Source organism: Xenopus tropicalis, chromosome 1 (assembly GCF_000004195.4).
Source record: "Xenopus tropicalis strain Nigerian chromosome 1, UCB_Xtro_10.0, whole genome shotgun sequence".
In the NCBI taxonomy this organism is placed as follows: Eukaryota; Metazoa; Chordata; class Amphibia; order Anura; family Pipidae; genus Xenopus; species Xenopus tropicalis.
Window position 1 is genome coordinate 132,531,959 of NC_030677.2, and position 12,670 is coordinate 132,544,628.

The 12,670-nt window shown below is 40.3% G+C and overlaps 1 pseudogene; it reads left to right on the top strand.

Annotated features, from left to right (window-relative positions):
• The first annotated feature begins 6,385 nt into the window (after positions 1-6,385).
• LOC105946328 lies at positions 6,386-11,708 on the top strand (annotated as a pseudogene).
• Positions 11,709-12,670: the final 962 nt, after the last annotated feature.

Below are 12,670 nucleotides of genomic sequence, written 5' to 3' on the forward strand. Positions count from 1 at the left end.
GCATATCATTAAAAGAATGTACATGGCCCTTATTATAAAAGAATAACATACAGCACCCAGTTGTAAAATATAAAGTAAGTTTACAATCTAGATGAGAGGGTAACTTACAGACACAACTGTAAAAATATTAGGACATTGTAAGACATCTATATATATTTATTCCTTATTCATATTTACAGTTTGTCCATGAAATTCACTTATTTTGAAAAATGTTTTAAAAAATAAGAATTACATATACAAATTTAACAAGTACCTTCCTGCAACATAACTATGTCAGAAAAACATTTTTGCTAGGCAACATTGTGTAATAATAAGGGTTTGAACTCCTGGGTGTTTTCTGTTTTGCTTTGTGTGTGCATACTGGCATATTTGCTTTCCTAAGCTAGGAGGATGTCAAGGTACAGGGGTATACTTTGCACAGGAGAGCTAATGTAAAAACAGCATGTCCCTGGTAACAGCACAAGATGCAGATAACGAGTGCATTGCCTAGTACATGATGAAAACTATATAGTAGTCTAATAATTGTAAAGTCTAGCCAATAAATAGGAAATGTGTGAAATTGGGTGGACAAATATGCACACAGGCATAATTATAGTGATAGTTATTGTGAGGAACACAATAGGAAGTAAAGAAGCATAGTTACATAATTACATAGGGTTGAAAAAAGACCATAGTCCATCAAGTTCAACCCTTCCAAGTAAACCCAGCACACACAACCTATACTTACCAATCTATACTATCACATACATAAACTATATATACAACCACTAATACTAACTGTAGATATTAGTATCACAATAGCCTTTGATACTATGCTTGTCCAAGAACTCATTCAGGCCCCTCTTAAAGGCATTAACAGAATCTGCCATTACCACATCACTAGAAAGGGCATTCCACAACCTCACTGCCCTTACCATGTAAAACCACCTACACTGCTACATCACATCTGCAATGTAATATCACCCTTATTAATAAACTCTCCAACCAACTGGTCAGTTGAAGGCTACAGAGGGCACACCCCTCAAAAGATTGCATCCTGCAAGTTGGATATTGTTGTTGTTCATGTCTCAAAATAACTAAATTTTGCATGATTTACATTAATTGTTGAAAGTAGATGAAAACAAGAAACCATCAGACTTTATCTGATAAAAGGATTTACATTACAGCATAGAGGATAAGATATTGTGGCATCCCACAAAATCTTGTGCTTTTGCATGCTGGTGCATGATGAGATTTTGTGCGATGTACAAATATATCAGACTAAAACCTCTTGTGCCTATTACACATCCATAACCCCCTCCTGGTTATCAGGGTAAGCCAGCCCTTAAACACATATAATGTACCATCCAGCACAAAACCCACAAAGTGCGAGTTTGGATGTGCAGTAGGCCAGAATTTACATCATGACATCATACTATCCCTTTGATCCGTTCAGGTTAGGGCTACAAATACGAAAGACGATGGAAGGCCTATTGGATCTGGGTGGTAAAGGGAGGAGCTAAGGTCAGGTGTAGGTCAAATGGCTGTTGCAATATTCTAAATATTAGCATTACTGTAGATTACATGAAAGCAGGGTAGACAGGTAAATATTTCACACTTGCTTTTGTCTCTGCCCCTTTCTACCACGCTTACTTTGTTCTTAACCAGAGGTCTAAATGATTTTTGTGCTCAGACCCTGCCTCCCCTCCTATTGTGGGCAAAACTTTCTATGACAACATTATAACTTGTGAGGCTATGTCCATAGCAGTCTCCCTTCTATAGTTTCAGGTATATCAAAAACACCCAAGTATTTGTAAATCCCTTTTTACGGTTTTGCTTTACCCTAAGTGCTGGTGGTTTAGTAACTGATTCTAAATGTAAACAACTTAAATAAATGATAATTGAAGGAAATTGTCTTCATGGTGTATATAGCTGAAAGGTCAGTCACCAATTCTAGTAAAGGATAAATCACTTTATGACTACATAACCTGAAACTTATATGTAAAATGGTAATGAAATAAAGAAATAAAGCAAAACCTCAACAACAAAAGGTGCTATTTTAAGCCTTTACTAGGCCAATACTGCATGACTGCATGTTTCAGGTATAAACTCTTTTTTAGGTGATACACAGTGCATAGCAAACCAAATATATAAACTCATTAACCACACCCACTAATTAGTAAACTTGCCCCTTTATTATAGCATTTATATTCAATGACACATGAATTTCTGAAGTATACACTTGTAATCCATAGTCCAATTTTCATAAAACTCTGTGAACTGTTAACTGGAGAAGAGTTGGCAGGAAGTTATATTCCCCTAGGTTCATCTATAACTCTCCCATGTACAACGGTCCTGAGTGGATCATTTCTCTAGGAAGTCTCACCTGGGGAATAATTACAGTTGAACCCCAATTATATGTACCCAGATTTGACCCTGAATTGATGCTGTTTTTCGCTGTCCCATACAGGCAAACAGCATTTTTCCCGCATTTTGCTGTTTCCCAGAATTTATGCCGATTTGGTGCCATTCCCTGGAAAATTTAAAATTCTACTGTAGCAGGGTTAGATCTGCTAGCATCCCATATATAGCAGGGCCAGTGTAAGCTAGAAGCTGAGAGTGCTAAGATCTGCATGAAATAAAGACAGCAAATTGCTGTGGGTTTCCAAAAAAAAGGACTCTGAGAAGGTACAGTTTCTGTAAAGATTTACTTTTGTTTTCAGCCAGTAGGGGACCGGTATTAGAGAGGGAAAATACAATGTGTAGTAGAGCAAAAGTGTTGCAAGGGTTTTGTTATAATTTGTTTTTGCACCTGTTCGGTCAGAGTCTGGACCCGTATATAATAAATTTTTTATGATAAAGATCTGTTTGTTCATCTGATCCTGCTCATATATGGTAGTGGTATACAATGGGCAGCAAAATACTGCAAACCACCTGGAAGCTTTGGGAGCCAAGCAGCAAACTAATTCACCTGCTGCTTGCACAAATCAATACAGTGATATCAGTAACAGTGCCTTAGAACAACTGGCTGACCAGTACTTACAATATAAGATCCAAGTGCAGTGCAGCCCTGGTCCTAGGGTTGCCACCTGTCCAGTTTTTACCCAGACAGCCTGGTTTTTAGAAGGTTTATCCAGGTAAAACCAGGCAGGACCCTCTGAGACTGACGTAGCCCCCAGCCCCATGACATCACAGTCCTGCCCACCAGATATCTCTGTACCACCCATGCAATGTCACTGTCCAGACCATCATGACATCATGCCCATCCCCCTGCCTGGAGATAGCGACTGCAAAAGGCGGCAACCCTACCAGGTGCAATCACCAATCTGCAAAGCAGTCCAAATGATCACAACATGATGTTGAGGCCTACTTGGCTGTATTTGAATTACAACAAGGGAAAATTTATGCCTGGAGGAATGGGTAGAGGTGATAGCACCTTACTTGACAGAACTAATGGGTTTTGCCAAATTATTCCATGACTGGCTTCACAAAGAAGTGAAAAGGACTGGCATACACTGTTGGTGTTTATCAAAGGGAAAAATGATTATCAAGTTTGTGAATTCAAGATTGTTTTTCTAATTCGAATAAACTCACATTTCAAATGCTTGCTTATTTATTAATAAGGAAAACTCATTTGAATAAAAAACTTAAATACCTCAAATTTTTAAGTTTACGAATTCGAATAAAACTCGCAAAACTCAAATATCTCAAACTAAAAATATGGCTTGGCTTTGCCTAGGACAACTCCCATTGACTTCTATATAAACTTGCAAGCTTTTAAATGGCGTTTTAAATTCAAGTTTTTGTTTTTTTGCACTTAATAAATACCAGAAATTTGAAAATAAAATTAGAATTTTTGAGTTTTAGTGCTAAAAAACGCAAATTGTAAAAGAAAATCAACTCAAACATTGATTAATCTTCCCCTTGGTGTACTGCTATTATAAAGAAGTAACCAACAACTGGACTATTTGGAAATATGCAGTGCTTTGCAGCACTGGGATCTTGAGTTGAATTTTAACCTTGGCACCTGCAATAAGTATGTTCTTTCATGCCTCCCTTGGTTTCCTCAGGGTATACCAATGTCTTTCTACACTCCAAAAGAGTATAGGCAGGATAATGTCTTCCTGAAGAAAATGATCATAGTATGTGTGAATGTAATAGGGAATTATGATTGGTAAGTTCCATTGGGGCAGGAACTGATATAAATGATGCACAATGTCTGTAAAGTCCTACATAAACTTGCCGGTGCTATATAAATAAAGGATAACAATCATTTTTACTATAAATCCCTTCCTGACAGCATACACTGTATACAACTCTCTGGAAATATCTGGGTCTCATTTATCACGGGACTTATACACAGACAAGCATCCCCAGTTTTTTATGAACCTCAGTTGCTAAACCCTGTATCCTTATCTCCCTTTCTTTAATAATCAGAGCTACACATTTCCCTTCCTAACCCTTCCCACCAATGAATTATTTATTATTACTGCACTTAATAAGGAATTTTATAACCTGAATGCCCTTACAGTAAAGAAACCTTCCCTAAACACTGATGAGGAAAACTCCTTTCCTGTAGTCTCAATGGATGTTCTTTTTTTGCTTCTCTATTCCTTAGACTATAAATTTATTCCTAGAATTCCTGGAATTCAGGCTAGTATTCCTGTAGTACACAAGTTGCGTTCAGACTTCATTTGCAGGCTGCAAACTGTGGTGCAGCTTTCTATCTGACCTTGGTTTGTAATCTCTGTATTTTAAATTATTTCTTATAGTCAGATATTTTCTACTTGTTTGACAAATCATATTCTCAGGTCTCTGGTAAGATTCAGGTGATATTATGTAGTGTTTAGATCAGTAATTGTTGAACTTTTTCAGTTTAGGCCCCTTTAAGGGCCATCATTAGAACATAGAAATGTTACAGGTACAGAAAAAAAAATAATTTCTTACCCATTTACATTTTCATTGACAGAACAAAATTAGTTACACATACTGCCAGTCAGTTTTAAACATTTTGTGCTCTTTCCTGGAAGGGGAATTTTCTACTACTGACTAAGAAAAAATATAGAAAGCTGGGGTATAGGTATTGAAACTGGTCCAGCAACACACCAGTGATAAAGACTTAATAATAGAAATATAGAAATAAAACAGAGCCAAAACCTGAGGAATGCAGATGAATGGGATATTCCCAGCTTTATCTCATGGTGCTCATGACACTTTAAAGAAGATCAAACGTTTCAGGACCCACAAGGCCATTCCTCTGTGATACTGAGCAACACTTTTAGATATACAAACAGTGACCCCTACTGGGGAAATATAGCATAGGTGTTAAAGGGGAAGTGATCCTTCTTATACAGTAAGTCCAATTAGAAGTCCCAAAAATTTCAAACAAGTCAAAAACAGTTGTCACATTCAAAAACATCCTTATAGGTATATTGGTGTGTGCTAATTTGCAAAAGTGTACAATCTAAAGAAGAAAAAAAAAGATAAAAGTAAAGTGTTTTGTGAGTAAATTAGTATGTCTACTGACATTTTGAACAAGTGTGTCTAATGACACAGGAGAACCCTGGAGTTACTGCAATCCACAAAGGTAGTGGTAGCTCCAGGTTTTCCACATTTTATTTTGACTAAAGTGTTGTGTGCAGGTGGCATTTTTATGCCAAGCACCAGAGGTGATGCCAGCTGGACTTAAAAAAAATCCCTTCTGAATTCTACAGTCAATCTTACCCTATTGTTGTGCTTTGAACCCCTTGTTTATATGTAAGTGTATGTTGAATTGACAATATTTCACGTAAACACAACAAAAGACCTTACACGCACACCCTTAACTCTCCTCAAAAGTTTGTGCTCGGTGCTCACTGCAGGGGGATCGGCACCCTCCCAAAGAATCCAAATAGAGAAATGCAATGGCACTCAAGAGCTACAACTGGGACTAGCCCTTTAGATACTTTATTACGGAAGTGCAACGTTTCGGGGCAAAACAACCCCTTGACAAAGGGGTTGTTTTGCCCCGAAACGTTGCACTTCCATAATAAAGTATCTAAAGGGCTAGTCCCAGTTGTAGCTCTTGAGTGCCATTGCATTTCTCTATTTGAATTGACAATATTTGCCAGGCTTGCTGTTGTGTACCACTAGAGGGAGCTCCATGCCTAAATGTTAGCTCAGCTACAATGTGTTATCTAGCATAACTTCTTGTTCTCTATGGTTAGATATACTTCCTACTTGAAATGTCTGTATGCAGTTTGCTATGTTGGAGCTAATAAATAAGTTGTTTAAGCATTACCATTGAGTCCTGCACAACTCCACTGTGAACCCAACACTTTTTGTGGCGACGAGGATTAGAACTCTGGACAGAGCAGCAGAATAGGAAAAGATAACTCACAGGACAAACTTCAGATCCACTGCAGACATGGCTACCCTGGGACACATGGAGGAATTTGATGTAAGTGACCCTGCTTCTTGGGACTCATATGCAGAGAGACTTTCTTAGTTCCTAGAAGCAAACACAATAGATAACCCTGAGCAGAGGAGGGCAGTGCTGCTGACTGTCTGTAGGCCTAAAACATTTGCAGTCATTCGCTCACTCACTGCCCCGGCCTCTCCAAAAACAAAGTCTTATGAGGAGTTACTAGCAATGTTAAAGGCACATTTTTCTCCAACACCATCTGTCATTATACAGAGATTTCACTTCCACAAAAGAAACCAAAGAGCAGATGAAACAATTTCTACCTATATTGCAGAATTACGGCACATAGCAGAGTATTGCCAGTTTGGAGAGTTCCTAAATGATATGCTGAGAGATCAATTAGTCTGTGGTATTCAGAATGAGGCCTTGCAGCGATGGCTTCTCGCTGAGCCTAACCTGACACTGGCAGCTGCGCAGGAGAAGGCCTTGGCTGCAGAAACTGCACTGTTGCACACTAAGGAAATTCATCATACAGCAACCAGTGTGCACACCATATCCTCCAAACAGGGAAATTACATTCATTTTCAAAACAACAAACCAAAAGACTATCTTGCAACAAATGCATCACCATTTACACCATGTATTGGATGTGGTGGTCAGCATAGACGCTCTGTATGCCCTTTTAAGAATGCTGTCTGTCATTACTGCAAGAAGAAAGGCCATGTAATACGTGTTTGCAAAGCAAGGGTTAATCAGGAAAAACAAAGGTTTTCACATAAAAAATTACCAACAAATACAGTGGCTTGCAAAAGTATTCGGCCCCCTTGAACTTTTCCACATATTTTGTCACATTACAGCCACAAACATGAATCAATTTTATTGGAATTCCACGTGAAAGACCAATACAAAGTGGTGTACACGTGAGAAGTGGAACGAAAATCATACATGATTCCAAACATTTTTTACAAATAAATAACTGCAAAGTGGGGTGTGCGTAATTATTCAGCCCCCTTTGGTCTGAGTGCAGTCAGTTGCCCATAGACATTGCCTGATGAGTGCTAATGACTAAATAGAGTGCACCTGTGTGTAATCTAATGTCAGTACAAATATAGCTGCTCTGTGACGGCCTCAGAGGTTGTCTAAGAGAATATTGGGAGCAACAACACCATGAAGTCCAAAGAACACACCAGACAGGTCAGGGATAAAGTTATTGAGAAATTTAAAGCAGGCTTAGGCTACAAAAAGATTTCCAAAGCCTTGAACATCCCACAGAGCACTGTTCAAGCGATCATTCAGAAATGGAAGGAGTATGGCACAACTGTAAACCTACCAAGACAAGGCCGTCCACCTAAACTCACAGGCCGAACAAGGAGAGTGCTGATCAGAAATGCAGCCAAGAGGCCCATGGTGACTCTGGACGAGCTGCAGAGATCTACAGCTCAGGTGGGGGAATCTGTCCATAGGACAACTATTAGTCGTGCACTGCACAAAGTTCGCCTTTATGGAAGAGTGGCAAGAAGAAAGCCATTGTTAACAGAAAACCATAAGAAGTCCCGTTTGCAGTTTGCCACAAGCCATGTGGGGGACACAGCAAACATGTGGAAGAAGGTGCTCTGGTCAGATGAGACCAAAATGGAACTTTTTAGCCAAAATGCAAAACGCTATGTGTGGCGGAAAACTAACACTGCACATCACTCTGAACACACCATCCCCACTGTCAAATATGGTGGTGGCAGCATCATGCTCTAGGGGTGCTTCTCTTCAGCAGGGACAGGGAAGCTGGTCAGAGTTGATGGGAAGATGGATGGAGCCAAATACAGGGCAATCTTGGAAGAAAACCTCTTGGAGTCTGCAAAACACTTGAGACTGGGGCGGAGGTTCACCTTCCAGCAGGACAACGACCCTAGACATAAAGCCAGGGCAACAATGGAATGGTTTAAAACAAAACATATCCATGTGTTAGAATGGCCCAGTCAAAGTCCAGATCTAAATCCAATGGAGAATCTGTGGCTAGATCTGAAAACTGCTGTTCACAAACGCTGTCCATCTAATCTGACTGAGCTGGAGCTGTTCTGCAAAGAAGAATGGGCAAGGATTTCAGTCTCTAGATGTGCAAAGCTGGTAGAGACATACCCTAAAAGACTGGCAGCTGTAATTGCAGCAAAAGGTGGTTCTACAAAGTGTTGACTCAGGGGGCTGAATAATTACGCACACCCCACTTTGCAGTTATTCATTTGTAAAAAATGTTTGGAATCATGTATGATTTTCGTTCCACTTCTCATGTGTACACCACTTTGTATTGGTCTTTCACGTGGAATTCCAATAAAATTGATTCATGTTTGTGGCTGTAATGTGACAAAATGTGGAAAAGTTCAAGGGGGCCGAATACTTTTGCAAGCCACTGTAAAGGGGCAGCCACTGGAACAGAGGTCAACCAGCTGTATCATATCCAACATGTCAACAGTAAGGGCCCCGTAAACTCTGAAATTACTGCAAATGTTTTTATACACGGCCATCGGTGTGAAATGGAGATTGACTCAGGAGCCGCATTTACCATGATAAGCTCTGAATTATTTGATAAACTGTTCCCTCACAATCCTCCCACATTATCAAAGCCAGGGTGCACACTCCGTGACTATAATGGACAGTCTGTTGAGCTTCTTGGAAGTTGTGATGTGAGTGTTCAGTACAACACATTCAGCGGAATGTTACCCCTGATTGTTGCTAAAGGTACTCAAAAAAGCCTTTTGGGAAGGAACTGGTTCTCTCCATTAAAAGTTAGCATCCAAGGCATCCATGTTGTCACTGGGGGATCAGTAATGAAGGTCATTGAGGAATTTCCACAAGTTTTTGCAGATGAACGTACAAGGGCCCACCTGTGTCACTTAGATTAGACCCTACAATCTCACCCATACACATGAAAGCCAGATCTGTGCCATATGCTTTACGTCCAAAAATTGAAGCTGAACTTGAACATCTCACAGCACAAGGGGTCTTTGAGCCAGTGACACACACACAATGGGCAACCACGATTGTGCCAGTTCTAAAGCCTAATGGTGATGTGAGACTCTGTGGAGACTATAAATGCACTTTAAATAAAGCTCTTAATCAGCATCCATATCCCGTGCCTGCTGTGAATCAACTGTTATCCACACTAGCTGGTGGCAAGGTTTTTTGCAAAACTTGATCTTGCCCAGGCATACCAACAGTTGTTGGTGGATGAAGCTTCTGCAGATGCCCAGACTATTATTACCCATCGGGGTGCATTCAGGGTAAAGCGCCTCCAGTTTGGGATTTCAACTGCACCAGGAATATTCCAGCACTTTATGGAAACTTTGCTATCCAGCATTCCTGGTGTTGAACCATATTTTGATGATGTTCTGCTAATGGGGCCATCTGAAAGTATACTGGCTGACCGCCTTAGAGAAGTACTATCCGTTTTGATTCATCAGGCATTCGTTTAAAAAAAGAAAAGTGTGAGATTGGAGCTACCAGTGTAAACTTCTTGGGGTACTGTATAGATGCTTCAGGCATTCGTCCTACAGAAAGTAAAGTGAAAGCAATCCATGATGCACCTGAACCAAAATCTAAACAAGAACTTCAAGCATTCCTTGGGTTGCTCAATTTCTATCACAACTTCCTTGCTCACAAGGCAACAGTGGCAGAGCCTCTTCATCGCTTGCTTGACAAAGGGGTCCCATGGAATTGGACTCCTAAATATTCAGAGGCCTTCTGCAAAGTTAAACAGTTGCTGACATCTGATTCTCTTCTTGTCCATTATGATGAAGATCGGCCATTAATACTTACTACAGATGCATCTCCTTATGGTGTTGGCGCTGTTCTTAGCCACATTCTCCCAAATGTAAAGAGGCACCAGTTGCTTATTACTCTAGGACAATGACATCAGCAGAGAGGAACTATGCACAAATTGATAAAGAAGCATTAGCTATCATAGCTGGTGTTAAGAAGTTTCATAATTACCTCTATGGACATACATTTGAAATCCACACTGATCATAAACCATTACTGGGTTTGCTTTCAAAAGATAGTCCTACTCCTAATGTTATGTCACCTCGAATGCTCAGATGGAGTATCATGCTAAGTGCTTATGATTACACTCTTCTTTATAAACCTGGCAAATCAATCTTAAATGTTGATGCTTTGAGTTGCTTGCCTTTACAGATCCCAGACTGCTCACTACCCCCTTTACTTGCAGTACTTATGCTGGAATACCTCCCTGATTCTCCACTGAGAGCTACTGAGATTGCTCATATGACTGCAAAGGATCCAATCCTTTCTCGTGTTCTCAACTGGGTGTGGAGGGGATGGACAAATGAAAAGTTGTCTGAAGAGTTCAGACCATATTCAAACCGTCAACATGAACTATCTGCACATAAAGGGTGTTTATTATGGGGAAGCCGAGTAGTCATTCCTCAAAGAGGACGCAAATTTGTCCTAGATATGCTACATGCAGCCCACCCAGGAATCGTGCGCATGAAAGCTCTCGCAAGGAGTTATGTCTGGTGGCCCAGAATTGACACAGACATAGAAGAGGCCGTACATCTGTCTGTCACTTGCCAGAACTCTCGTCACAGCCCCCCTGCAGCTCCAGTGTTTCCTTGGGAGATTACAAAAAAGCCTTGGTCTAGACTTCATATTGATTTTGCTGGACCATTCCAGGGGAAGAACTTTCTTGTAGTGGTAGACTCTTTCGAAATGGTTACAGGTCATCCTAGTGTCATCCCAGACATCAGCTGTGACAATTTCAGCCCTACGTCATCTTTTTGCAACACACGGAATACCAGATGTTATTGTATCAGACAATGGGACTGCTTTTACTTCTGAGGAGTTTAAGACCTTTACCAATAACAACTTAATAAGGGCAGTAACCATTGCTCCACGTCGACCTCAAGGAAATGGACAAGCTGAAAGAATGGTTCAAACTGCGAAGGATGCACACAGAAGGATTACTAATGGGGACTGGTCAACAAGACTTGCACGATTCCTTATAGCTCAGCATGTTACCCCATGTCCTACCACAGGTGTCAGCCCTGCTGAGCTTCTGATGGGGCGGCGCCTTAAAACATGTCTTGATCGTCTTAATCCAGATCTAACTGATGATGTAGAAAGGAAACAGCAACAGAGCCTGGATTCAGCCCTATCCTCTAAGACTCTACGTACATTTGCTTCTAATGATCCAGTGTATGCCAGGAATTATGGGGCTGGTCCAAAGTGGAGTAATAATAACTGAAGTTACTGGACCTGTGTCATACAAGGTACATTGATGACGGGCAAGAGTGGCACCGTCATGTTGATCAGTTGCGGAGGCGTCTTCAGCCAAGTAACAGTACCTTAATGGAGAGCATGGGTTGTCCCAAGGTGGTTCCTAGTGACTCTCTTCCAGATGAAGTGGCTACCCCATGCAGCCAAGGGACCAATGAAACCAGTATTCCATCAGAGAATGACTCTGCTCCTATAGAGAACTGTGATAACTCCTCCCAAGATGTCTCTTGTGGTCAGACTTCTGGTTATGAACGGCCACAACGCAACAGGGTGCCTCCAAAGTGGATGGACGATTACGTTTGCTAGGGGGGAGGAGTGTTGTGTACCACTAGAGGGAGCTCCATGCCTAAATGATAGCTGAGCTACAATGTGTTATCTAGCTTAACTTCTTCTTGTTCTCTATGGTTAGTTACTTCCTACTTGAAATGTCTGTATGTAGTTTGCCATGTTGGAGCTCCTGCACAACTCCACTGTGAACCCAACACTTGCCTTCCTTTGTTTGGGTAGATTTATTTACTCATCAAGAAATTTATTTTTTATGTTAGAATTCAGTGAACAGTAAAAAGTAGAAATCCACATGATACATATTATACTGTAATTTATATATATATGAATGGTTTATACAAATAGATGTTAATGCATTCATCAATACTGTTGCTTCTAATATTTCAGTGTATGGTTTGTGTGGCTACAAAGAAAGCTTTTCTGCTGAATATTATTATGTTCTCCATTGTGATCTTAAATTGTGTGTTTATTTTATGCCTATTTTGGTTTTGTTTTCAGAAAAAGATTTTATACAGTGTGGTGTATACCCAACTTCCGATGCCTTAGATGGTGTGGCCAAGTTGGCAAACTAAGCAGAAACACTTTGAACAGCAATGTTCCACCATAGTTTTTTTGACTCAGTTTTTGAGTTTACTACTACTATTTTTTAAGTCTAAAGTGCCTACCCCAACTACAACTGCTACAGAATGGCAGAGCTGGGTCAACTAGTGACATGCACCC